This window comes from Ceratotherium simum, chromosome 37 (assembly GCF_057802395.1).
Source record: "Ceratotherium simum simum isolate JZ-2026a chromosome 37, ASM5780239v1, whole genome shotgun sequence".
Taxonomy (NCBI): Eukaryota; Metazoa; Chordata; class Mammalia; order Perissodactyla; family Rhinocerotidae; genus Ceratotherium; species Ceratotherium simum.
In genome coordinates, this window is record NC_141936.1 from 15,827,622 (window position 1) to 15,851,644 (window position 24,023).

At 39.2% G+C, this 24,023-nt stretch overlaps 1 long non-coding RNA gene across 1 annotated transcript; it reads right to left on the reverse strand.

The window, feature by feature from the left end:
- Positions 1–301: 301 nt before the first annotated feature.
- On the reverse strand, positions 302–22,985 carry LOC147912311 (uncharacterized). The gene is made up of 3 exons (XR_015550051.1): positions 22,765–22,985; positions 16,077–16,187; positions 302–467 (listed from the first exon to the last, which is right to left on the reverse strand). It is a non-coding gene; the product is annotated as an uncharacterized LOC147912311 (long non-coding RNA).
- Between the last annotated feature and the right edge of the window lie 1,038 nt (positions 22,986–24,023).

Genomic DNA, 24,023 nt, shown 5'->3' on the forward strand with positions numbered 1-24,023 from the left:
AGTCAAAAGTGGGTAAAACAGTTAAGTTTTGGGATATAAGTAAGACGCTTGCATTTGTAATCAAATTCTGACCTTGGGTGAGTAAATGTTCTAAGCAAAGACCAAATGCAAATGCCCAAAGCAAACTTGACTTATGGGATGGGTGTTCAGTATTATGAAAGTCTGTTTTTACTTAGAGGTATGGAATTGCTCAAGTCCCTTCTTGGCCTGTTGGGAGGGCTAAATGGAGGTCTAATTATGCCCAGTAAATAAGATTCCATTCAATTTCAACCATCTGGGGAGGGGTTGGTGTAATCACGGATACTTGCTTACAGTAGGCTAAAGCTGGAGATTTCAGTTCCTCTCAAGTTGCACAGCAAGGCCGCTGGTTTTTCCACTGAGACCAGCTGATTTTATACACCTTTGATTGACTCCAAGTGAAATCAATATGTGTTTTCTTTAATGGATTTCAGGACTCGCCTCTGCACCTGCAGAAGAAGAGCCACTTGTTAGCACATCTGGAGGCTCACGGCCTTTCTATTGTCCAGCTAGACCCCTTCTATACAGAACAATATTGAATTCCTTCAACTGCCTATGCAAAATGAAAGACCAGGTGTTTTCTCATTCAAGGCCTCAGATATTATAGCTACTACACAGGGAATATAACAAGTCGGTTAATTCCTTTGGGTCTTAGTTTTCTCAGATGAAGAGGTGTTATCTAACGTCACTACCCAAAATTCTGGGATTCTATCTGTGCTTTCCACCTCCTTCTTAACGACTCCACACTCTGTCTCTAGAATATGCAGCCTTGAGTCATTAAAATTAAAAAAAAAATTACCAACAATTTATGTTAAAATGTGCTTTCATAGAATCACAGAATAGCTAGTGTTGGAGTGTTGTGAATACTAGGCATAACATAGATTTATTGGCTTAGTGTACCCTCAAATTGATGAAAATATGTGAATGTGTTTTAAGATACAGATTCTTGGATCTCTCTATACACCTACTGAATCAACATCTCCAGGGAAACAGGAGTAGGAATCTACATTCTTCCTGTGGTTAAATATACAAAATATTTGTTCAGTAAGACTGTATCTTCTTAGTGTAAGTTGGTATAAAGAGTGAAAACTTCAATACTATTTATCTCTAAACTGCATCATCATTGCTGCCTCTGGGTTTGTTCACATGTTGCTTCCTGAAATCATCTCCTCCTTTATCTTAAGAAAACCCTATCCATCAGCCAAAACCTTGATTAAGTCCTATCTCCTGACTAACTAGTAGCTCATAGCTGTATGCCAGGTACTGTGTTAAGCATCACTTCTGGCAATCCTCGTGATAACCCATGAGGGAGCTACTGTTCTTATCCCCTTATACAGCCGAGAACATGGAGGTTTAGAGAAAAGAGCTAGCAAGCCTGTCCATCACCCTGCAAACAAGTGACAGACATGAGGTTTGAACATACTGTCTCACCAGGGTGACATTTATCTGTCACCCTCTACGTGGACCACTTCCCTTGCTCACTGCACAGTACAGCTTCCAAACATATCCCTCTTCTCAATTCCCCCAGAACACACAGTCTGAACCCCACAAATGAGCACTTATTAATAGGTTTTGCTATTCTTTCCCACATAGCTCCTGTCTGCCCCACTAGACCTCAATCCAGCAAAGGCAAGGGCCATTTTCTGTAGGCCCACACAGTAGGCTTGACTAATACTTGTCAATTGATTAGATATGGAGAAAACATGTGAATTGTGAAAATGTGCAAGACTGTTTTAGTGTTTAACTGTAGAAGAATATCAAGCAACAAAAGAAAGTATCAAATTTAGCTTCAATCTTTGTTTTAGGAATACTCTTTTTTCTTCTATGTGACTTTAAATGGAGGGAGGAGATGGAATGGTGGAAATTACAACTGAAAGAACCATTTTCCAAAGTCAGTATTTAGGTTCTTGGAGAAGTTGGCCCCTGCCTCTGGGACCACTATACTCTATGGGATTGTGCTGACCCAGAAAATATGAAAATTTTGTTCTTGTAAAATCTTTTTTGGCTCAACTCAATTCCATATGAGCAGAGCAATGCATGCTCTCTTGTAGAATTTACACCCTGAAGTGGCATACCCCTAATCTTTTAACAGAGAATTGGGTAGATGAATTTGCTGATGCAGTCACAATTTTGAGTTAGGTCATTTTATAAAATGGATGAAGTAAAGTATGTTTTCCTTTGTCTCAGGAAGAAAAAATTTTATTTCACATATTTGCTTAAGAGTAATGTTGGCTTCAACATTAGAGGCTAAAGATAAACTTAGAGAAACATTTTTAGATGGCTTCCGACTTGAAATAAATACTATCTGAGGGCATTTAAATTCTCTTAAGTAGAAATTAACGATACTATTTGCAGAGTCAATGTGTGCAGTGAAGTATTGGGAGACTTCTCTAATGGTAAAATATGATCATCTTAACTGTTCTCTTTTGTCTTCTCCCATTCCTTAGTATATCTTATAATTTACCTCAGTATACATCTTGCAAGTAGGTTGTTTGAAACATCTTTATTTAATGTGTAGTTAATAATGTCACTACATGCATTACAGAGTAGGAATCACATTGTAATGTATATTACCAGTTTTTCCTCCAAGCATTTCGAGCATATAAAATCATTCTGGAACCTTTTGGTTCACAGTGCCCTTTCGAGTATTGCCTAAGTAAGTTGGGAAAGCTAGGATACTAACATAGATTATTTTTATTATGGTTTTTAAAATTAAGAACTAGTGAGTTTCTTTGAATTTTTAAAATAAGTTATAAATGACAAAGTATCTTTTCTCCAAGGGTAAAAACTGGTTGTGAACTAATGTGGGATTTGAATATGGTTAATTTAATTGTAAAGAGTTACAACCAGTGGCAGTAAACATGTAGGAAAGACAACGTCTAGATTTCTTAAATTCTTAAAAAATTTGGTTTGGGATTTAGAAGTAATATGCAGTAGTAGATTTATTCAAAGATGTTACTCCAAATATAAGTTAGGAAACTTTTCTTGTCTCTTAAGCTTAAAATGAATATATTTAGTTAGATCCCATTAATTTTTCAAAATGTTGTTGAGAAATGAACTTTAATTTCCCCAAAGCCCCGTCACTATAGTCTTGAATTTTCATCCTAGCGTCACCGTCTATTGCCAGATGCTCTCTTTTTAGGTTTCCACAATAGGAATTTAAACTCAAGGACAAGCTCTGCTTCTCGTTTCCTTCTGCCCTTCTTTATTCTGTGCTTGTTCTTTGAGTGCCTGTTACGTACGGGACATGGCTCAGGTCAGAGGCTCCAAAGTATTTTAGAATGATGAATTCACAGAGAATCATTGGAGGGTCCCCAATTTTAATTCTACATATATTCAATTTGCTGTAATAGGTGATTAAAAAATTATCTACACAGCAGTCAGCCCAGAGCATGTATTTGAGTAGTCGCCATAGCAGGAGATACACTTATTCTCGAGATATTGTCATCGTTCCAAACTTTTATTTCTTTAGATCTTATTTGGAATTGCCCTAGAGTCGGTTTGAGCACAGGGGAACAAAACTCACTGCTTCGTGTTTCAAATCAAAGTGGAATTCTGCAGCTTGATTACCCATTTTATTCACCTAATAAGGAGCTAAGTACCTTTTCATTGTTTGCAAAAATCATCCGAAAGACAAATTTTATCACTATTAAGTGTAGTCAAAAGAACAAGTAATGTCTCTACAGGCAATTCAAAAAAGTAGTTTCCAAAAGTCCCTGGTCTGTGGCTGAGCACATGTCTGGGGTGAGGGTTTCATCTCCCAAGGGACTTCTTTGAAAGAGACCATACCCTCTTGGTACTTTTTTTGAAGCCAGACACATTAGTTTATATTCATACCTCATGCATTTAATTTACTTTCATATCATTTCTCAATCCAGACACATTGCTGTGAATAGCTTTGGGAGCGCTGTTTGATTTTTAAAAGCATCACACTGTGCCGACCTCCTATGCTCTACAATGTGAAACATGGACTTTAGCTTCTATCTTTCTTTAAAAGTCAAGTTCTCTAGATAGGTTATAATCCTACCAGTGGGAATAATCAGTGTAAAGGCCCTAGCGAAATATGAACTCAGGAAAGTCAGCCCTTGATAGGTGTCTGAATGATTCTTTAATATGTCAAAATTAAGCTTTGGGAAACTAGACTGGAGACACATCATAGAATTTAATTAGTGCTAGGGCTCTTAGAGGTCATCTATTACAACTCTGTCTTCTTTTAAATTTAAAAAAATTGATGCCTAAAAGTTTACGTGACTTTTCCAAAACCACAAAAGTTTATTTCCAGTCCTCAGAAGTCCTAATGCCTCAACTCTTCAGCAGAATACCCTTCTACCATCTAAACCGCTCCAATACTGTTAGGTCTCCCAGAGTACCCATCACTGGAGTAATCTTTGACAATGTGCATTCACGAACACTTCTACATTTCTTTAGCCATCTCCTTATATATAATTTCTCATTGTTTACAGAAATTAATATATCTGACATATATTTTTTTAATCTATAGGGGACTTGATTTCTATGTAATGTGTATCCTTGACTGCATTTCTAATATTGCCTGTTCTATTAGTCAACTCAAAGTTGCATTTTATATAATATGTGGAGTAAGCATTTTGTTCAAGGATTTGGTAAATGTGCAAGAATTTTGTTTCTTCAGTGTCATCTGTTTAAACCAGATGAACTCCTTTTCATCCTTTGTGTCTCAGAATAAGACTTCATTGGAAAAGTCTTCTCTGATCTCTCAGACCAGGTGAGATGCACTTTTCATTAAACTTTGCCATTAAACACCTGTGCACTCCCTTATAACTCTCAACACATTTGTAATGACTTGTTCATGCCAGGCTTCCCCAGTAGACTCTGGGCTCCAGGAGGACAGAGATGTCATCTGTCTTAGACCCCAATATTTCTCCAGCACAAACCATGCATATGGCAAGCACGCTTCTGGTCAGGACTCTGGTTACAAGCTATAGAAATGCAATTCATGCTAACTTATACAAGAAAAAGTAATCAATGGATCATGGAACTAAAATGTCTAGAGACAGAAGTGGGTGGTTTCATCCAAGCTGTGTCCCTGGACTCAAATTTTGTCCTTGGGGTGATGTTTTCTTGTATTTCTTTTACTGTTAGACGTGTTCTGCCTTTGTCGGAGCCAAGATGGCTCTGGTTGCTCCAGGCTTATCTGATCCTCAGTACTCCATGTCTTAGAAAGAGATCATTTCAGCAAATGTCCCAACTAGGGTTTTCATTGTTTTGCTTGGGGCACAGGCCCATCCATGGGTCCATCACCATGACTGAGAAGTGTGGCACTCTGACTGCCTTAGTCAAGGTCAGTACACCTTCCAGAAATTAGGAGCAGAGGTCAGCCCTGCTTGACCCACATGGATTGAGAGTAGGATGAGAGTGATTTCCAAAGAGAAAAAGGATTTCTCGTACCACAAGGGGGGGAATGGATGCTGGGCAAACAGAAATATTGATAGCAATAAGAATACTAATAGCTAACTTTTATTGAGTGCTTTATGTGGATTTGTTAATTTAAGATGTCCACTAAAATGCTCCAGAAATTGATGTTGAGGGAATAAATGAATAAAAACAAAGTTTCATGCCTAGGGCTTATGTTTCATGCCTGTGACATATTGACAATGCCATGCTTATTCCTATATGTATTTTTTTTTTGGTGAGGAAGATTGGCCCTGAGCTAACATCTGTGCCAATCTTCCTCTATTTTGTATGTGGGACACCACCACAGCATGGCTTGATGATTGGCATAGGTCTGCGCCCGGGATCCGAACCCGTGAACCCTGAGCCACTGAAGCGGAGCGCATGAACTTAACCACTATGCCACCCGACTGGCCCCATTATTATTATTCTCACTATTGTTATTATTGACTGCTGGGAACTTTGCAAACTAAATTCTTATACAGTTATAAGTTGCTAAGAGATTTTTTTTGTCATTTATTAAAAAGCAATTTGGAAGGCCAACATCCCTGTGGCTATCTCTCATGCCTTATGTGCTTAAAGAACTTTGTACATGCCTTTGTTTGTGTCTTGCAATTTGCATCTCATTTCTGGCTTTTATTTTTCTGATTTTAGTTCAATTACCTGCTATCTCCCTGTGCTCTCTTGAGGAAGCTGACCAAGTTTCTCCTTGTAATTTTAATTTGTATTTTGGGTGTTTGCATAGTCAATTCAGCTTCTTCCTGCTCCTTCTCTATTTATTTCGTATAAGGTAGCTTCCCACCCCCGTCTCGACCCTTGGGGTTTTTCTATTGTTCCGTTGAGGAAACATTTAGTTTTACTAGATGACTTTTCTGTTTCAAGTCTGGTCCAAAGAGATTTTGCTATTTTACTAAGCCTATTAATCTTGGCTTTCATTTTGTTATTAATTTTCCTATTTTCATTTCCCCCATATTTTTCTTTAGTATGCTAAATTCCACACTAAGAGCTTCCTGTTTTCCCACTGAGTTTTAACCTTCTCCAAGGAGAAGTTCTATTTAAAAGTTCTTAAACTGGGTTCTTGAAATCTCTGAGACAGTACACACTTCTGTGTGTGTGCATAGACACATTTCCCAGGGGAGAGGGTGATAGTTCTCATCAGATTTCAAGTTTATGACTCATGAATGTTTCAGAGCTGTGGTCCGCTTACCGCAATACTGCTGACAATTAGTGAACTGATCTTCTATCTCTCCCACAGAGGGTAGGGGCTACGGCTTTTCTTCATGACTGTGTCTTGGCTTTTGGCTCAATTCTGTATGCACGCTGGGGAGGATTTCAGTAGAAGGGAGCCCAGACGGTCAACAAACTTATCTTCTGTCCTGGGCCAGTGGCCCCTGAGCAGCCAACTTCTCGGCATGACACAGCTTTTGAAGACTCTGTGCTACTCTGAGGCACCCTCTCAGGATGCAACCCCTCCCCTCCTGCCATGTTTTATCTGCTAAGGTAGCATCCACACCTTTTCCACATCTCCCCTATTTGGGACATTGGTGACACCTTGTATGTGTTGTCTTCCCCTTTTCTTTGTTTATGGAGAGCTCTAGGTCTCCCTTTAATTTCTAGACTTTGATGCACATATATTGAATTTGGATGTACAAAAGCCATATCAGGCAGTGACTTCCCGTTCTTTCTTCTTTACATCCTTAATTCTTTCACATAAATGATGTCATCATGTTTTGGTCATGCTCTATCCAAGAGCGAGCATTTTCAGTCCCTCCTGCACATTTTTCAGGCTGCTAGCACTTAGATCCCTCTACCTCCCTCACAATTTACTCACGCTGCTAGGCATTGTTGCCCCGGCCATTGCTGGCAGAACAGATGGGCTCAAGGATTGGAATCCTTTCCCAAGACCGGGGTCAGGGGGAAGAAGTCCCACAGAGACTCTGTGCCATAGGAGTAAACCAAACTAAGGTTCAAACTCAACAGACTACTTGTAAACACCAAGTTCCAAGGATTAGAGGTGAGACGGAGGTCAGTTCTGAGGCAGACCAAGAAGGGCTCAAAAGGTTAGGAACAGGATAAAATGGACCAGCAGCATTGAGACGTTTGGCCCGGTTAGGCTAGATTAACGTGTAAGAGACAAGAATGACAATGCCTGTGATTCTTCTTTGTAATCTGAGCTTCCCTCTGTATCATTATTGCAGGTTAGTGATCTGCTAATACACACTCATTCTGTGTCTGTGTGTATGTGTGTATATAGTGATGTAGGTAGGAATGGGATCATCATATGCATATTGTTGGCCAGTATAATTGGGAAAGGCATCAAATATAATTTAATCTTTATTGATTAAATACTATAGAAACATATTCCTTAGAAAATGAGTCTTCCACAATCTCAATCCTTCAGAGATAACCACTGTTAACAGTGTATATTCTATTCTTCCAGATTCTTTCTACACATATATTAAAATAAACGTACGTGCATGTACCCGCACATGTATATTTCAGGCAGAAATGTGAGTATCCATAATCCTGTTCTATAACTTGTTTGTTCAGTTACCAAGTATCTTAAGTACCATCATTTTAAAAATAAATCTTGAAAACAGAATATATGAATATTGCCTGAAAATTGTACTGAAGTGCACTAGATCTGATTAGATTGCTAAAGAAGCACCAAGGAGAAATTTAAAAGATACTAATGACTAAGTCTGGAACCACTTATTCTGAATCAATTATTTCATTTTTAAAAAAGTAAAAATAATGCTGGTACAGGGTTAGAGACAAGCTGAACTGGATAATTGCAGCAATCACCAGCTGACAACTGAGGAAGCATGATGTTATTTTCAAGTGCATCTGTGTCATAACTGCAAGGTGGTTCCATTTTTTTATTATTTTCGACTATGTAACAGGGTTCAAATCAGAGCAGAAATTATTGGAGAGGGTCGAATCAATGTTAGATTGAGAACTGAAATTCTAAGAAGTTCCATAATACATGCTTAATATTTTGCTCTCTCTCCTCTTGAAATCTATTCTTCAAAACTGGTTGTGAGTATTCACATTCTATGATATTAATTTAACAGAGGATTAAACAGGGGCCATTGAGGTCAAAGGCTGAAGCCATGTGGGTAGGAGAAATGAAAGAACTGAATCTCTATCTCTTATCTCCCAGCCAAGCTCTCTTTTCAGTAAAACATTGTTTTGAAATAATTATAGTCACAAAAAATTGCAAAAATATTACAGAGAGGGCCCGTGTACTCATCAGCCAGCTTCCTCCAATGGTAACTAACATCTTATGTAACTACAGTACATTATCAAAATCAGGAAATTGACATTAAACAATACAACTAACTCGACCACAGATGTTACTACTTGGATTTCACCAGCTTCTGAATGCGCTCATTATGTTTTTGATGTATTTGTGTTTAGTTCTATGACATTTTATTCCATGCCTTGATTTACGTAACCACCCTAGCAATCAAGATACAGAACTGTTCTGTCACCATTAGGGAACTCCCTAGTGCTCCCTCTTTATAATCACACCCTTCCCTCCTTCTCTAAACCCTGACAGCCCTGATTTATTCTCCACTTCCATAATTTTGTCATCTCTACAGTTTTGTCTTTACGCCCTCCCTCGCTACCTTGCAATCAATATTTTTGGGGCAGATCTTCTCTGAAATGCCCATCTGGTCCCGCTCGGTCTTTCCTCTTTGGAGGCCTAGAGTTCTTTGACCCAATCATTCATGAAGGTCCCAGATTATCAGTGGCTGATACTGCAACAAGTAAAGCAAGGTCTGTGTAATCTAACGCCAACAAGAACCTGACTCAGCTTGTTTCGCTGATGTATTTCTGGGGCTGCTGCAACAAAGTAGCACAGACTGAGTGGCTTACACAACAGAAATCTATTGTCTCACGGTCTGGAGGCTAGAAGTCAGAGATCAAGGTGTTGGCAGGGCCACGTTCCCTCTGAAGACGTTAAGGAAGGATCTGTTTCACGCTTCTCACCTAGCTTCTGGTGGTTCCTTAGCTTATGGCACCATAACTCCAATCTTCACATGGTGTTTTCCCTGTGTGCTTGTCTTCACATCATCTTTCCTCTGTGGGTGTCTCTCTCTGTGTCCAAATTTACCCTTTTTATAAGGACACCAGTCATATTGGATTAGGGCCACTCTAATGACCTCATTTTAACTTGAGTACCTCTCTAAAGACTCTTTTTCCAAATAAGGTCACATTCTGAGTACTAGGGATTAGGAGTCCAATATCTCTTTTCTTGGGGGCCACAATTGAACCCATCACAACCAACATTCAAAAAACATGCTCAGGATATTCTAAGCACAAGGAAAATAAATGTAGAAATAATAGTAGAAAAGAAAAGTAAGGGACTATGGAAGAGAATACTTCCCAACCTATTACATTAACAACTTCTAAACCTTCAGGATTTGACCTGAAAGGGATGCTCCAGATGGGGCTGGGGGATGATGTAGCAGGCCTGACTGGCACCTCCTAGGTGTCAACCCCAGTGGTGACTCTATGAGATAACTCCAGGAAGCTAGTACTCCATTGCTCAGATCTCTGGCCCAGATGCAGCCACAGTTCCCTTCCCTTGGTTTATCTGAATGTAGATAGGGGAACTCAGAGCAGACTTTATGTGTACCAAGGGAGAGCAAAAGTGCAATAAACCCAGAAGCTTATAGATAAAGGCTAAACGCAGCATGGTTTTTAAAGAGTAACTTTCTCGTCCTACCCAGATGTGCCTCTCACAATAGGAACAAGAACTTAGGTAAAGCCCTAGGTGGGATGCAGAGAGGGGATCTTTCTTACTTGGACACGATCATGAAGGTGTCATGATGTTTAGGTGATGGCTTTCAGGCGACCTGCTCTGCAAGTTGTCTTGGGATGTTGTTATGGACTGAATGTTTGTGTGTGTGTCCCTCCCTCCAAATTCATATGTTGAAGCTCTAACTCCCAATGTGGCTGTATTTAGAGATAGGGTCTCTAAGGAAGTAATTAAGGTTAAATGAGCTCATAAGGATGGGGCCCTGATCTGATAGTATTAGTGTCCTTATGAGAAGAGACACCAGAGAGCTCTCTCTGTCCCTTTCTCTCTCTCCCCAAGTGCTTGCAGAGAGGAAAGACCATGTAAAGACCCAAAGAGAAGGTGGCCACCTGTAAGCCAGGAAGACACCTCTCATCAGAAACTGAATCTGCTGGCACCTTGATCTTGGACTTCTGGCCTCCAGAACTGTGAGAAAATAAATGTTGTTTAAGCCACTTGCTCTGTGAAATTTTGTTACGGCAGCCCAAGCAGACTAATACAGATGTATACTCTTCAGCTCCAAAGTATTTCTCAGGTGCTCAACTTCCAGCCTATCTCCATGTAGATGTGCCATCTTAACACCTCTCACTTGAGAACTGCTGCCTCCATTGCGGTACCTGCATGGCAAAATCCAAGAAAGATCCCCTTCCTGTAGCTCATGTGGGTTCTATCTAAGTTCTTGTTTCTATTGTGAGAGATTCACCTCTCTTCTAGTTAACTTTGGAAATGATCTAACCCTTCCAGTGAGTGGCCCCCTCCTCCGAAGTGGTCCAAGAAAATGGGAGTTATTTCACTCTACAGTAAACATAATCTCTCTTAGGCAGCAAAGTTTGAATGCCAAAAACAAAAATCAAAGGCCTGGTTTTCAAACAGGATGACTCAGCTTTTTGTTTATTTGTGTAAGCTAATTTGTTCTAGCAGAATAATTGCTGAACTATAGACAAATAAACTATAGACTAATAAATAGAAGTATGCCACATCTTTTGGGACGTTGTTTAGAGGCAGTGGGCAATGAAGATTGGAGAATTTTAAAATACTTTTTTACAAAAACAAGTTTTGAATGTGGGAGATTATTCTGGTATTTTCTCTGTTTTCTGGTGTTTTCTACCTTTGCACATTTTCCTTGCAGTAGATTTAAAATAAAGCAAAATATTAAATAATATCAAAAATCAAATGTTTAAGCTAAAGAATTTTTTTAAAAATCATGCTTCTAAAAAGCAGGAAGGAGAGGTGGCAAATAAAACGTATTGATAATAATATTATCTATAATTTATTAAGTACTCATTTTGTCATAGGTACTGTCCTAAGCATTTTATGTAAATATGCTAATTTCAACACACAATCAGGAAATCTTAAAAAGGGGATGGTAAGTAGGAATTTGTAGTAGTCTAAGAGTTTTGCTGAAAAGTGGGTTTTGGGTGGCAAAGTATGTGGTTGAAATACTCACAACGATATGAAAGAGAATCCGGGAAGAACAAAGACCTACAGAGCATTTAGGGAGTAATGTACCATGATCTCTTTCAGATCATACCATCATAAAATGTTAACTTATATAACTTATTCAGTTAAAAAAAGAACTTTAGATAAAAATCATGAATGCTGATCAATGGCACGCCAAACTTTAATTTCTCCTTGTCGCTGTGTTGTTTCAGTGATAATGTATTGGAATATTTTCAAATCTTTTTGTAAGCTTTATTGAGCTATAATTGATATACAAAAATTGCACATGTTTAGTGTACACATTTAGATGGGCTTGGGCATATGCATATATCCATGACACCATCACCACAATCCAAGTTCTAAACATATCTGTCGCCTCCAAAAATTTGCTTGTGTTCTTTTGTGTGTGCATACTTGTGTCTGTGTGTATATATGTGTGTGTATTTATGTGTGTGTATGCTTTTGTGGCAATAACACACCATGAAATCAATCCTCTTAACATATTTTAAAGTGCATAATACTGTATTGTTAATTATAGGCAATATGTTGTATGGCAGATCTCTAGAACATATTCATCCTGTGTAACTGAAACTTTATACCCATTGAGCAACAACTTCCCACTTCCTCTTCCCCCCAGCCCCTGGCAACCACCGCTCTATTCTCCGCTTCAATGAGTTTGACTGTTTTAGATACCTCATGTAAATGGAATCATGCAATGTTTGCCCTTCCGTAACTGGCTAATTTCGCTTAGCATAATGTTCTCTAGGTTCATCCACATTGGCAGAAATGGCAGGATTTTCTTCTTTGTTTTTAAGGGTGAATAATACTCCATTGTATGTATGTACCACATTTTCTTTATCCCTTCATCTGTACCTTTTTCAGATTTAAGGACAGTCACGTGATTTTTGTGGTCACATGAGTTGGTTTATGGCTTAGTCCATTTGGACTGCTGTAACAAAATACCACAGACCAGATGGCTTATAAACAACAGAAATTTATTTCTCACGGTTCAGGAGGCTGGAAGTCTGAGATCATGGTTGGGTAAGGGCCCTCTTCTGGGCTGCAGACTTTGTCGTGTCCTCATGTGATGGAAGGAGCTAGGGAGCTCTGCGGGATCTCTTTTATAAGAGCACTAATCCCATTCATGAAATCTCCACCCTCATAACCTAATCACTTCCCAAAGGCCCTACATTCTAACACCATCACATTGAGCATAAGGATTCCAACATGTGAATTTTGGGGGTACACAAACAGTCAGACCATAGCAGTTTAAATGAAACCATTTTGAAAAGAGTAGCATTACACAAATGCTGGGTAGAGTTATATTCATAAACATATTTTGAAAACTTAAAAGTAGTGACCATAATTCCTTCCATAGAATAAGCAGTTTGAAGAAATCTAATATTCATTCATTTTGGGCTGTTTCCTACACTTGGGTTTTGAAGTTCAAGTGAAATGGGACTTCACATGTGTTTTCCTGTTTTCTTTCCCAAGATTATGTGTACCTCTTGAAATTAACTCAGAAATAGAGCCTATTTCCTAGAAAGTCTGCTGGGTTCTTTTATGGAAGGTTTTCAGTATAATAAGGATAACCCATTTTTTAAGGTAAGAAAATGAAGAAAGAAATGGAAGAAAAAGAGATGGAGAAAGGCAGAAAAAGAAAGAAAAGCTCAAGTAGATATTTACTAGATATTCGGGTATTCCAAATTAGCTATAGAGAAAGATACATACGCTGTGGGCATTTCCTTAAAAATTAAATAGAATCCAAAGCTTTGGTCCCAAATACCACTTGTTTAGTGTAGGGTTCCAAACTCAGTGATGAAACCTGTGGTACCAAATCATCTTAAAATCCTACAATTTCCTTTTCTTAACATCTTTTATCCTAAATACATTTAGAAGCTATTTCAAAATAATGGAATAATAAATTCACTCTAAGACACAATTTACCTATTTCATTAAATGTTTTATTTCAAAAACTTTAGAAGGGTGTCCCATCATGAGTACCCCAAACTTGACCTATTACCTAGTAACAATTATAAGTAAATAGAATAGAATGGAATCGTAACTCGTGTGGACTGATGGGTAAGACACAGTGAATTTAATGAATTGAACTCTGAGATGCAGAAATTTAAAAGAAAATGTGAATATAAAGATAACACCTTTTTTAGCTCTTTTGATGTACTGAGCTGTGGAATGAGAAAGGTTTTGAAATGCAACACTTGTGAACTTTGATATATCTAGAAAAAATAACAACTCTTTGGGAGATAAGGGAAATAAAGGGTTTGGAGGAATGTCAGAGATTAGGGGGCATGTCCCTGAGGCTGGGAAACCTAACCGAGGCAGTCTCATCCCGCAGGTCACTCTGTTCTAACCCAGCCTGGTGACCCGCCAAAGAGAGTACGAGCGAGGACAGCTGTCTGATAGAACAAGGGGATGGAAGTGTTTCACCACTTGTCTTGACTTTTAAAAAAACTTTTATTTTGAACTCAAGTCCACTTATTGTGGACTCAAGAAGTTGCAAAACATGTACAGAAAAGTCCCATGTTTCCTTCATCCAGCCTTCCCCAACGTTAGCATCTTACATACTATGGTACGTTATCAAAACCAGGAAATTGACATTGGCAGAATACAATTGACTAGACAAGAGAACTTACTTGGATTTAACCAGTTTTTACATGTACTCTTTTTTTTTTCTGGATTGACATTTACAACTTGAGAATATTCAATACAAGTTCCCAAAGTCCTAATGAGCAATGTCTCTAATACTTTCCCTTCCTCCATGCCTCCTTCCTTCCTTCACACCCTCTCTCGTTTCCTCCCTGGCTTCCATCCTTCCACACTGAGAATCAATTTAGTACCAGGCACTGTGCTACGAGCTGGAAAAACTGGTGAAGACAGTCATGGCTGGTCCCTTCTCCATTGTCACTCACTCCCCCATCCTTATTCAGATCCTTACTAGGCTTTCCGATGAGTCTTCCAGCCTCCTGTCTCCCCCAACCCACTTGTTCCTATGCACAGCTCCAGATGATCTTCCTAAAGCACAGCTTCCCTTGCAAAAGTACTTTTAGAAAACTCTTCTTCACCAACAGAATTAACTAGTACAATACGTGTTCAGTCTGTCATTATAGAATGCCCCACCCTTCCAATGTTCACAACTTATGCTCGAGTCAGATTCTACAATGTGCTGTTCTCCTTTGCTACTCTAGCCCTGTGGAATGCCTCCCCATCTCCCTCTTTATCAAAATACATTAAGTGCATTTCAAATGCCACCTCCTCCAAGAAATCTCTCCTGATTGCTCCAAGCAGATGCAACTTCTTCTTTCTTTCACCAGCACCCCCCCCACCTGCCCCAAGTATTTGCAATCTTATTGTGTTTATTTTCTCCACCTCGTTTGGTGGCATATAGGTACATTTCTGCTGCAGATCATGCCTTCCTCCTTTAGGACAGAGGCTCTGCATCACTCTTTCAGTTTTTCTTTAATGTCTAGAGAAAGAACATGGATTTGGGGTCAAGATAGATCTTCAGGACCCCACCTCCCCCCAGCTTCTGCTCCTTGTTATCTACAGGGCCTGTAGCAGGACACCCCTTGAGGCGGATAATACTAGCTGCAAGTCTACTGGGGCTAATGTGCCTACATCATGGGGCATTCAATGCAATAATGCATGTGGAGTGTCTCATACAGGGCCCGGCACAGGAAATATTTGTAAAGTAAATCTTCAAGTATGGGTGGAAAATTATCTTTCCAAAAAATAAGGAAATAGATTTTATAAATATGGCTGTCTTCCAATGAATTGGAGGTGCCTGGGTTAGCGATCACTTCAAGAAACCTAAAACCAGTGTTGAGTTTTGAATCTTCTGAAAGCTAGAGTCATTCTGAGAAAGGAGCTGCCGCTAAATCTTGACAACACGTGCTGGGAATAACAAGGTCAGGCTAGGGAGAGAAACTCCCAACTTCTCTCCCCGAAACATCATTTCTAAAGGTCTGAAACAGCAGAATCATTCATACCCAGTTTCTGCCCCCTCTCCCTTCCACACACCTGGATATTTTAGCTGCATGGAACCAGATGAGAGTTACACTTTCCTCTGTATCTTCTTAACTGTAGGAGCCAATTCTTAATTGTTTCTAATTCAAGGAAAGACTTGGCTTGTGATTTGCATATCTGTTACCTAATTTGCATATCATGCATATGTCTTTCTTTTATTACCCTGAATAATTGAGTTAAATCTATACATATTTTTATTTCTTTAAGGGTATGCAAGGCCCACATTTTGCCAGAAGTAAATGGATTCTTGGGGGTAAAGGCATTTTCCTGTGATTTAAGCCATAAGGGTTAACTTCACGACCACCTTCCTACTCAAAGTGTTGCGGGATTTGCTTACTTTGTAAAGGAGTGTGCCAGGTCTTTAATCTGGCTGGCTGGAGCTCTCTGCAAAGATGACAATCATTCCGGGACTTGGAAGCCAAATAGTATGTGGCCAGCCTCCAGTGATCTGGAAAACAGTTTAGAGGTTACTTTTGAGGCTGATAAAGTTGTTCTGCCAGAAGGCCAAGATCATGTAATTTGATCTTTTGCAAACTTACGGGACTTGTACCAAAATAAGTTTGCCTAGAAATGAACATTCAAGGGCCTTGATCTCTTTGGTATTGTTAATGAATAATAATAATAATGAGATAATGATATGAATAACAACTACGGCAGACGGAAGGTTCATCTTGTCCCAGACCTTATACTAAGTAGTTTATATTTTTTCTCCTGGAAATTCTCACAATATCTCTATGTTAGTCCCATTTTTACAAATGAGGAGCCCAAGCTTAAAAACTTTTAGTCACTTGCGTGAAGTCACAAGGTTACTAAGGGGCTGAGTCAAGATTTAAAACTGACTATCTCGAAAAGCAATGTCTTGACCATCGTGATCTCATATGTTACATTTTTAAAACTACTTACAAGCTCCAAATGAATTAAATTATTTCATCCTCACTTGCTTTTCTTTCTTTCCAAATTAAATATTCACGCTATCATGGGGAAATATCAAATTTACTGAGCATCCACTGTGAGTCAGGCGTTCTGCTAGGCACTTCCGCTTGCTTTGTCTCATTTACTCCTAATAATCACACTTGTAGATGCGCATTTTTATCCCCACATTTAAAGATACGGGAGCTAATGATCAGAGAGGCCAAGTAACCTGCCTGTGGTCACACAGCCGATATGAGGCAGAGCCAAGACGTGAGCACTTTCTGCAGATAACAGCAGAAGCACTTTTAAAGGGAGCCCATGCACTCATTACAATTCAAATCTTACTCTTCACACTGCAGATTCTTTTCCTCAGCACCTGTTGACTTGGTGATTTTAATGAATCACCCCAATAATTTCTTGGGCTGTGCTTCGGAGTTAGGAAGCATGGCCAAGGAGAAAAGTTTCTCATTGACTCCTAACCTTTAAAGTGTCCAAGATTATGGTTATCTATAAGAAGCTTTATTATACCTTTTGCTTCATGACTAAAATTTCCTAACATTCTGAGAAATAGGTGGGTTGATAACTACAAATTTAAAATCTGTACTGCATGGAATTTTCTTAGGTAAAAATCTAACTCTCATTCTGAGAAGAGACCAAAAATAGATTGGAGGGGATTTTTATGCACCCTAAGGGAAGATGAGTAGTTGGAAATTCATGTGACTCTCTTTTTCCTGAAGTCATATATAGTGCTAGTGTGAAAATTAACACTTGTCCTTTGAAGAGCCCAGTAGAAATGAGGAATATTTGTTAATTCCTTGATATCTTATGTGATCATGGACACACGCAGCACCTGGCAAATTATGGATGTTTAGGCTTTTTTCCCTTCCCCAAGCAAACACTGCTAATCCATGCCTTGTATAAAGGGGCCTCAGCTATACCAAATGAGACCAAATTCCCCGAAATACCACCATATAGACCACGTGGTGCAGGTGGTTTTGTCTTTCAATACCAGCAACTACAGAGGTTTAACTCTACCAGAATTTCTCCAACTGTGGGTCAAGGACAATTTGCATCAGAATTACATTGTGTGTAAAAATGCAGATTCCTTGGCCTCACTTCAGAATCTTTGCTGTGGGAGGGTTCCTCAGGCGATTTTTATGCAGAGTGGAGTTTAAGACCCTATCTTCTATACTAACCACTCATGTCCGTCCTTACCCCTCACCTTAATCCCACAAAAGGAAAGTCTTATTGCATATAAGAAAAGACATTCATAAAGGATAATTACATTTCCTTTCATCACATTCAGTTCTTTTGCAACGCTTTAGATATTACTACACAGCTTCTGACTTTTTCTGCAAAGATGGCATTAGGGATGCCTAAATCCACAGACAATTCAAACAAATATAATTCAAAAAGTATAATTCAGCCAACACGTTTGACCTTCATCCGCACTAAAACTTTTATAGTTTTTAATGAGTAGCAAATTTGAAATATTGTTTTATCACCCTTTCAAAAACATTCCTACAAAAGCCTGTTATTCTTCTGATGCTGATAATCAACGAAAGTGTCAAAATTTAGGCATTCGGATAAGAGAGAAAATACTGAGGATTCTTTATGCCTGTATGTGTGTCCTGCCTCAATGGCTTCAGTTAGAAATATTCCATTGGATGTAATTGGGCAGGAACCCAGACTGCATTCTTCTGTCCAGGGTAAATTATTTTTTCTCTATAAGAGTACAGGAGATTGGTTTGGGGCGCTTTGTAATTTCTGAGAATCTTACCCTGGAGATAATAGGTGTTGCTCTGAGCACTTTCCTGCTGGATGAATCCAAATGATGGGCGTAGAGAGAATTATTAAGGCTGAAAGTGATACAGAGCCTTTCCCAGCCTCCACGGGGTATAGCTGGCTCTATTTTTTTGCATTTGCTGGTGGAAGTAGGGTGGAGAGTGATTGGGAAGCCAAGCCACACTCTGCAGTTAAGTCTGCAGTTACTTACTGTAAGGACTTGCGGCCGACGTCTCCCGAACGTGGGGAAGATGAGCTTCAGTTGTCAGAGCCTGCCATGCCCACAAAGCCTTGATTTACTGCTCAGCTGAATAGACACTACACTGCTTCCTAACTAAAACCACGCGGTCTATTTCTGTCATGAAGGAGTGTTTTACTGTCAAGTCACTTCCTCTCTCCTCCTCGAAAAACCAAAACCAAACCAAACCCAAACCAAACCAAACCCCCCAGAACTCCAGAAATAGATATCTCAGCATGTCATAATAATACAATACCCTTGCTAAAACGGGTGTTCAGTAGAAACACTCCCAGTTCCTAAATAGTATGTTGTTGGCAAAACATATTTTTCTTTCTAAGAATAACTGAGAAGGGGCTTTTATGACTTTTAAGAAGTGAGGTGAAAAAACTCATGCATTTCTGCCTGAATCTCTTTCCAGGTGGACGATGGCATTGCAGTTGGTTATTCTTTCATGACGGATGCCCTTAAATCAGTAACTTGGTCAATAACAAAGGGTTAGAACATCTCTTGCTCTCACATAAATACAACCAAGAGCTTCCTCCTGGTCCTCCTTGACTGTCTTTTCCATTGTTACCCATCTGTTCAAACACTTCGATTCCTTGTTATTCTTTCTCCTCAAATTTATAGTATTCCAAAATCTAGCCACACTCTATGGTCCATAGATATTTCTACTTTTTTCTTGTTGGATACTTCTCTTGATTAAGTGATAATAAATATAGTAGTAGTAATAAGTATAACAACAAGGCTACTTTTCATTGAATGCTTTTTGTTCTAGACACTAACTCCAAAGGCTGATTGCACTTAATCCTCACAACAATCTTATGAGTTATTCTGCTTAGCTGATTCTTATTGTCTGCGTTGAACACACGAGCAAACTTAGGCTCAGATCGGTTAACTAACACGCTAAAAGTCACACATCCAGGCCTGTTTGATTGTCCTCCTGAACACTGCACATTGCTGCCATGACTTCTTCAGACATGTTATTCCTCTTGCCTAAATGCACTCTTATTATCTCTATTTTTATCCAAATCTTACACAACCTTCCAGGCCCATGTCAATTCCTGCCTCCTCCAAGAAGCCTTTCCTCGTCATTCCAGCTCTCATTGACCTTCGCCTCCTTGGAATCCCCAGAGTGGCTCATTATTATTTTCATGTCATGAGTGTCTTGTCTTCTTCCATCAGAGCTCACATCTTTTGTACCTCCCAGAGGCTCTAGCACTGTCCTAGCAACATACTAGGTGCTCAGTTAAAGATTTCTTATTTGTAAACCCTTCAAAACCAAATACCTACCTGAAAGCCAAAAAGCCCTTCCTAAAACAAGTGTTTTTATGAGCTATGTGCCATGCACAAAGCATATCAGCTCGCGTCTAGTATACTCTGTGACCCACGCAGGCAAGTTGATAGTATTTATGTGTTGATCTCCAGGCAAATGTGCAAAGAATATTTGCATCTTACTTGAATAAAAACAATAAAAAATTTAAATTAAATTGAATAAAAGTAGTAAAAAAATTAGATGTAGATAGGGTCATGAGAGTGGAGCCTCCGTGATGGGCTTAGTGCCCTTAAAAAAGAGAAAGAGGCAGCAAAATTAAATAATGATAAATAAATATTTATAATAATAATAATAAAAAATAAATATTTGCATCTTACTTGAATAAAAGCAATCAAAAAAATTTAAGCATTTAAAATAATTTTGGGAGCTGTATTTAATTCTGAGCCAAAAGCTGTCCTAGGTATATATTTTTAAGGATAATGAGAGTCTTGGTTTTGGCAGGGAATACTGGGGTCTGAGGTCAACAGTGATCTTCTTTGTGGAGGGATGATTAACGCCTCACTGGTCTCACCACGTGATAGATACGCGGCAGTTATGAAGATGATAATGCTCTAAAAGGATAGTGTGTCTTGTATTTCTGCAAGTTATAATCAATTTGTGGAATCCTTGTCTGACTCAAGTGTCACCAGGCAAAAATTTGAATTTTCCTTTTGGGGTTGAGAAATGTGAACATAGAAAACCAACGACATCCATTAAACACTCTGCAAATTGTGAGGGTACATTAAGCGTCGCGAGGAACTACAAAAAAAATAAACAGTAGGTAAGGGTTTTACACAAGGGGGATATCTTAGTCAGCTCGGGATGCTATAACAAATACCATAGACTAGGTGACTTAACAGACATTTGTTTCTCACGGTTCTGGAACCTGGGAAGTCCAAGATCGAGGTGGCTGCAGATTTGGTTCCTGGTGGGAGCCCACTTCCTGGCTTATGGACAGCCTTTTTCTCACTATGTCCTCACATAGCAGGTAGAGAGAAAGCTGCTCTCATGCCTCTTCCTTTTCTCGTAAGGGTTCATCCCATCTCATCCCATCACGGGGGCTCCACCTTTATGACTCTATCTAAATCTAATTACTTCCCAAAGGCTCCAAATACCATCACATTGGGAATCAGGGCTTCAATATATGAATTCTGGGGAGACACAAACATTCAGTCTACAGCAGATGGGAAGAAAGAGTGAATGAATTGAGGAGCTGGCCATCCACAAATTAGATCACTCTAATAAGAGGGCCAGAAATACCACAGGCTCAGGGTTTTGTGCAGCAGAATAAAGAAAGACGTCCCCTTAGTCTTTTTCAACATCAATCAAGTGTCACTGAGGCTGAGAAAATCCTTCACCCCATCTCAAGTTCTGTGTAGAGCAGTTCTCAAACCTGGCTGCACCTAAAATGACTGAGAGATTTAAAAAATTTAAAAACAATGCCTGAAGCCATTCTCAGACTGACTGAACTGGAAAGTCTGGGGCTGGGGTCCAGGAATCTGCAGGTTTTAAAATCCGTCTCGTGATTGTGATGCATAGTGAGTGTTGAGAACCTCTTCTATATAACCATCAGAATTTGAACACTTCAGGGGTGATACTTAAGGCTTCTTCCTTGCTGACTGCTGACATGTGCCACCAGGATATAGCTTTGAGGACTTGGGATTAAGCCCACTCTTACTGGAAAAACTCACAGCTTTTGGGTGTGAAGGAGACTCTATCGTCAAAATTGTAAAAAGGGTTTCCTGCTAATGGGCTCTTGAAATATTTTATTCAAAGGCGTGTTCAGAAAGGCAGGAGAGGGGGCATATCCTGAAAGGTGTTCAGGTCTCCAGTTTGGGAGTTTGGAAGTGACACCTGGTGCCAGTGGAAGAAGGAGTCGGAGTCAGTGTAGATACGTGGCTTAAGTTTAACAAGGCTTCTTGGGAAAGGTCAGGTTACAGGCCTGAGTTTCTATTTGTCTCCCCTATAATCTATAAATTTGTTAAGGGCAGAGATAGTGTTTAATTTCTCTTAAAATCTCCCACAGTTATGGCACCGCCCTGCACAGAAGAGGCAGTACATAAATGTTGGGTGAAGTGACTCAGGTACTGGGAAAAGATTGAGGTTCAGTCCTGGATTATAGACTTTGATTTGACCACTCATATATAGCACATGTTTCTTTCACAGCCAAGGATAATTTGACAATTCCCAAAACAATAGACATCTGTTATAACACAATTTATCTTTTCACAAAATAGGAACTACTGTAGGTGTGCAGCAAAAATGGAAATAAAAGAATTCAAGTTGTCCATCTGTTTTGAATTTTAGATTGGCCAAGACTTGCTGGATCTATGAAGCAGGACAGATCGCCTTTAGTCAACTTTATTCTCATTGGTTCAAATCCTTTGTTTGTATTTACTGGGTTGACAGAGCAAGATATGGTTCCTGACCTAAAAGATTGTCCACTGTAAAAGAAGCTAATAAATATGAAGCACTCTAAAGGTAGTTTCCTACTCACAATTAGGGGAGGAGGATTCCTTGGATGTAAGTACGTGCATGTGTAGGTATGTTGTACATGAAGATGCAAAGATATTATAATACGTAAAAATACCTTGGAGAGTAAAATTGTGACAAATTTTCACTTGAAGCCCATAGTTTCTCCTATCAAAGTCCCCAAACTCTCGAATTCCCTAATGAAGAATGTGGCTGACTTAGTCAAAGTCAAGGGTATTAATTAGGCCGTCTATTTTTTTAATGCAGTTTCTATGTGAAGGCACCTGTATTGGGGCAAACACTCACCGTAGCGTCATTTCTTTGTGTGTCTCTTCCACCAGACTGGGGAGAAGGCCCATCCTCTTCTTCCATTGTTTGTTTCCTTTGAGTATATTTTGTTCCTAGGATACAGGAGGGGGAATCTCACTTTCTCCTTGGCTCCCTTCTTCAGTCTTTCTTTGGGCTCTCAGATCCTCAGGCTTAGATCAATCTGGAACTGGGAGACTTGAGGAGCCCTGGAGCCTCTCTTGGCACTGGAGTCAGTGTCTCTCACTGCTCCTGTGCTCCCTTTCAAGAGAGCTGGCATGCTCTGCTTGGAGCTTTCTTCCCACCTCATTGTCTACAGTCCAGAGGCAAGCCTGGGCTTGTTGCAAAGGTAAAGAATAGAATTTTCCCCTTTCCTTGTTTTCAAGGTAGATTTCAGGCAACAGTAACTCGTGACATCGATAGCCTCCTTCACTAATGCTCTACATTTGGGTTTGGGGCCAAAAGTCCAGCTAGGAAAGTACTTTTGCTGGTCACATTCCTCCATGCCTAACTGCTCACCAGAGGATCTCATAGGAGTGGCTGGGCTAGGATAGAATGTGGGTATTCCTAGGACCTCTGCCCAAATCCACTGTAATATGTCTCTAACATTCTCCAATCCATACAAGAATCTAAGTTTTAAAAACAGATGAGTAGCTTTTATATGAGCCCAGTAGAGTGAGATGTTATAGGAAATATTGTGGACCCAAATATATTAGTATGATATATTTCTACAAACCAAACCAAAGTTTCCATTTTCCTTGCATGTAAAACTTATTTTTCTAGCTGAAAATATTCTGCAAAAAGTACAGCTTGTTATTTCGTCTTGCAAACATTTGGAATTGTACTTCTCTTAAATAGCACAATCCTGTCCAAATAGCTGTATTACAAATGTATGTATATAAGTGTGTATATATATATATCAAATAAGCTAAGATTCTGTTAAAGTTGAGAGGTATTCTGGGAACAATTATTAGGCTTGTTTTTACTTATTTTAATGACAGAACAGAGATTAAAAAAGAATAAATGGCTTGTCCAAAGAAGCCAGGGTCCTTAATGCAACTCAAATGAGATAGGACTAGGCTTCCTATTCAATATCAATGATTCATGCATTTAGAAACTGATATTTTTGATTCAGAAAGGGATTTCTTTCTTCTCTCTACTTACTCCATATTCAAGATCTTGACTCTGGTCATTGGAGACTGGTTGCAGGGAATATGTGTTTAGCTGAGTTAGGAAGTACATTACATATACAGATCAAA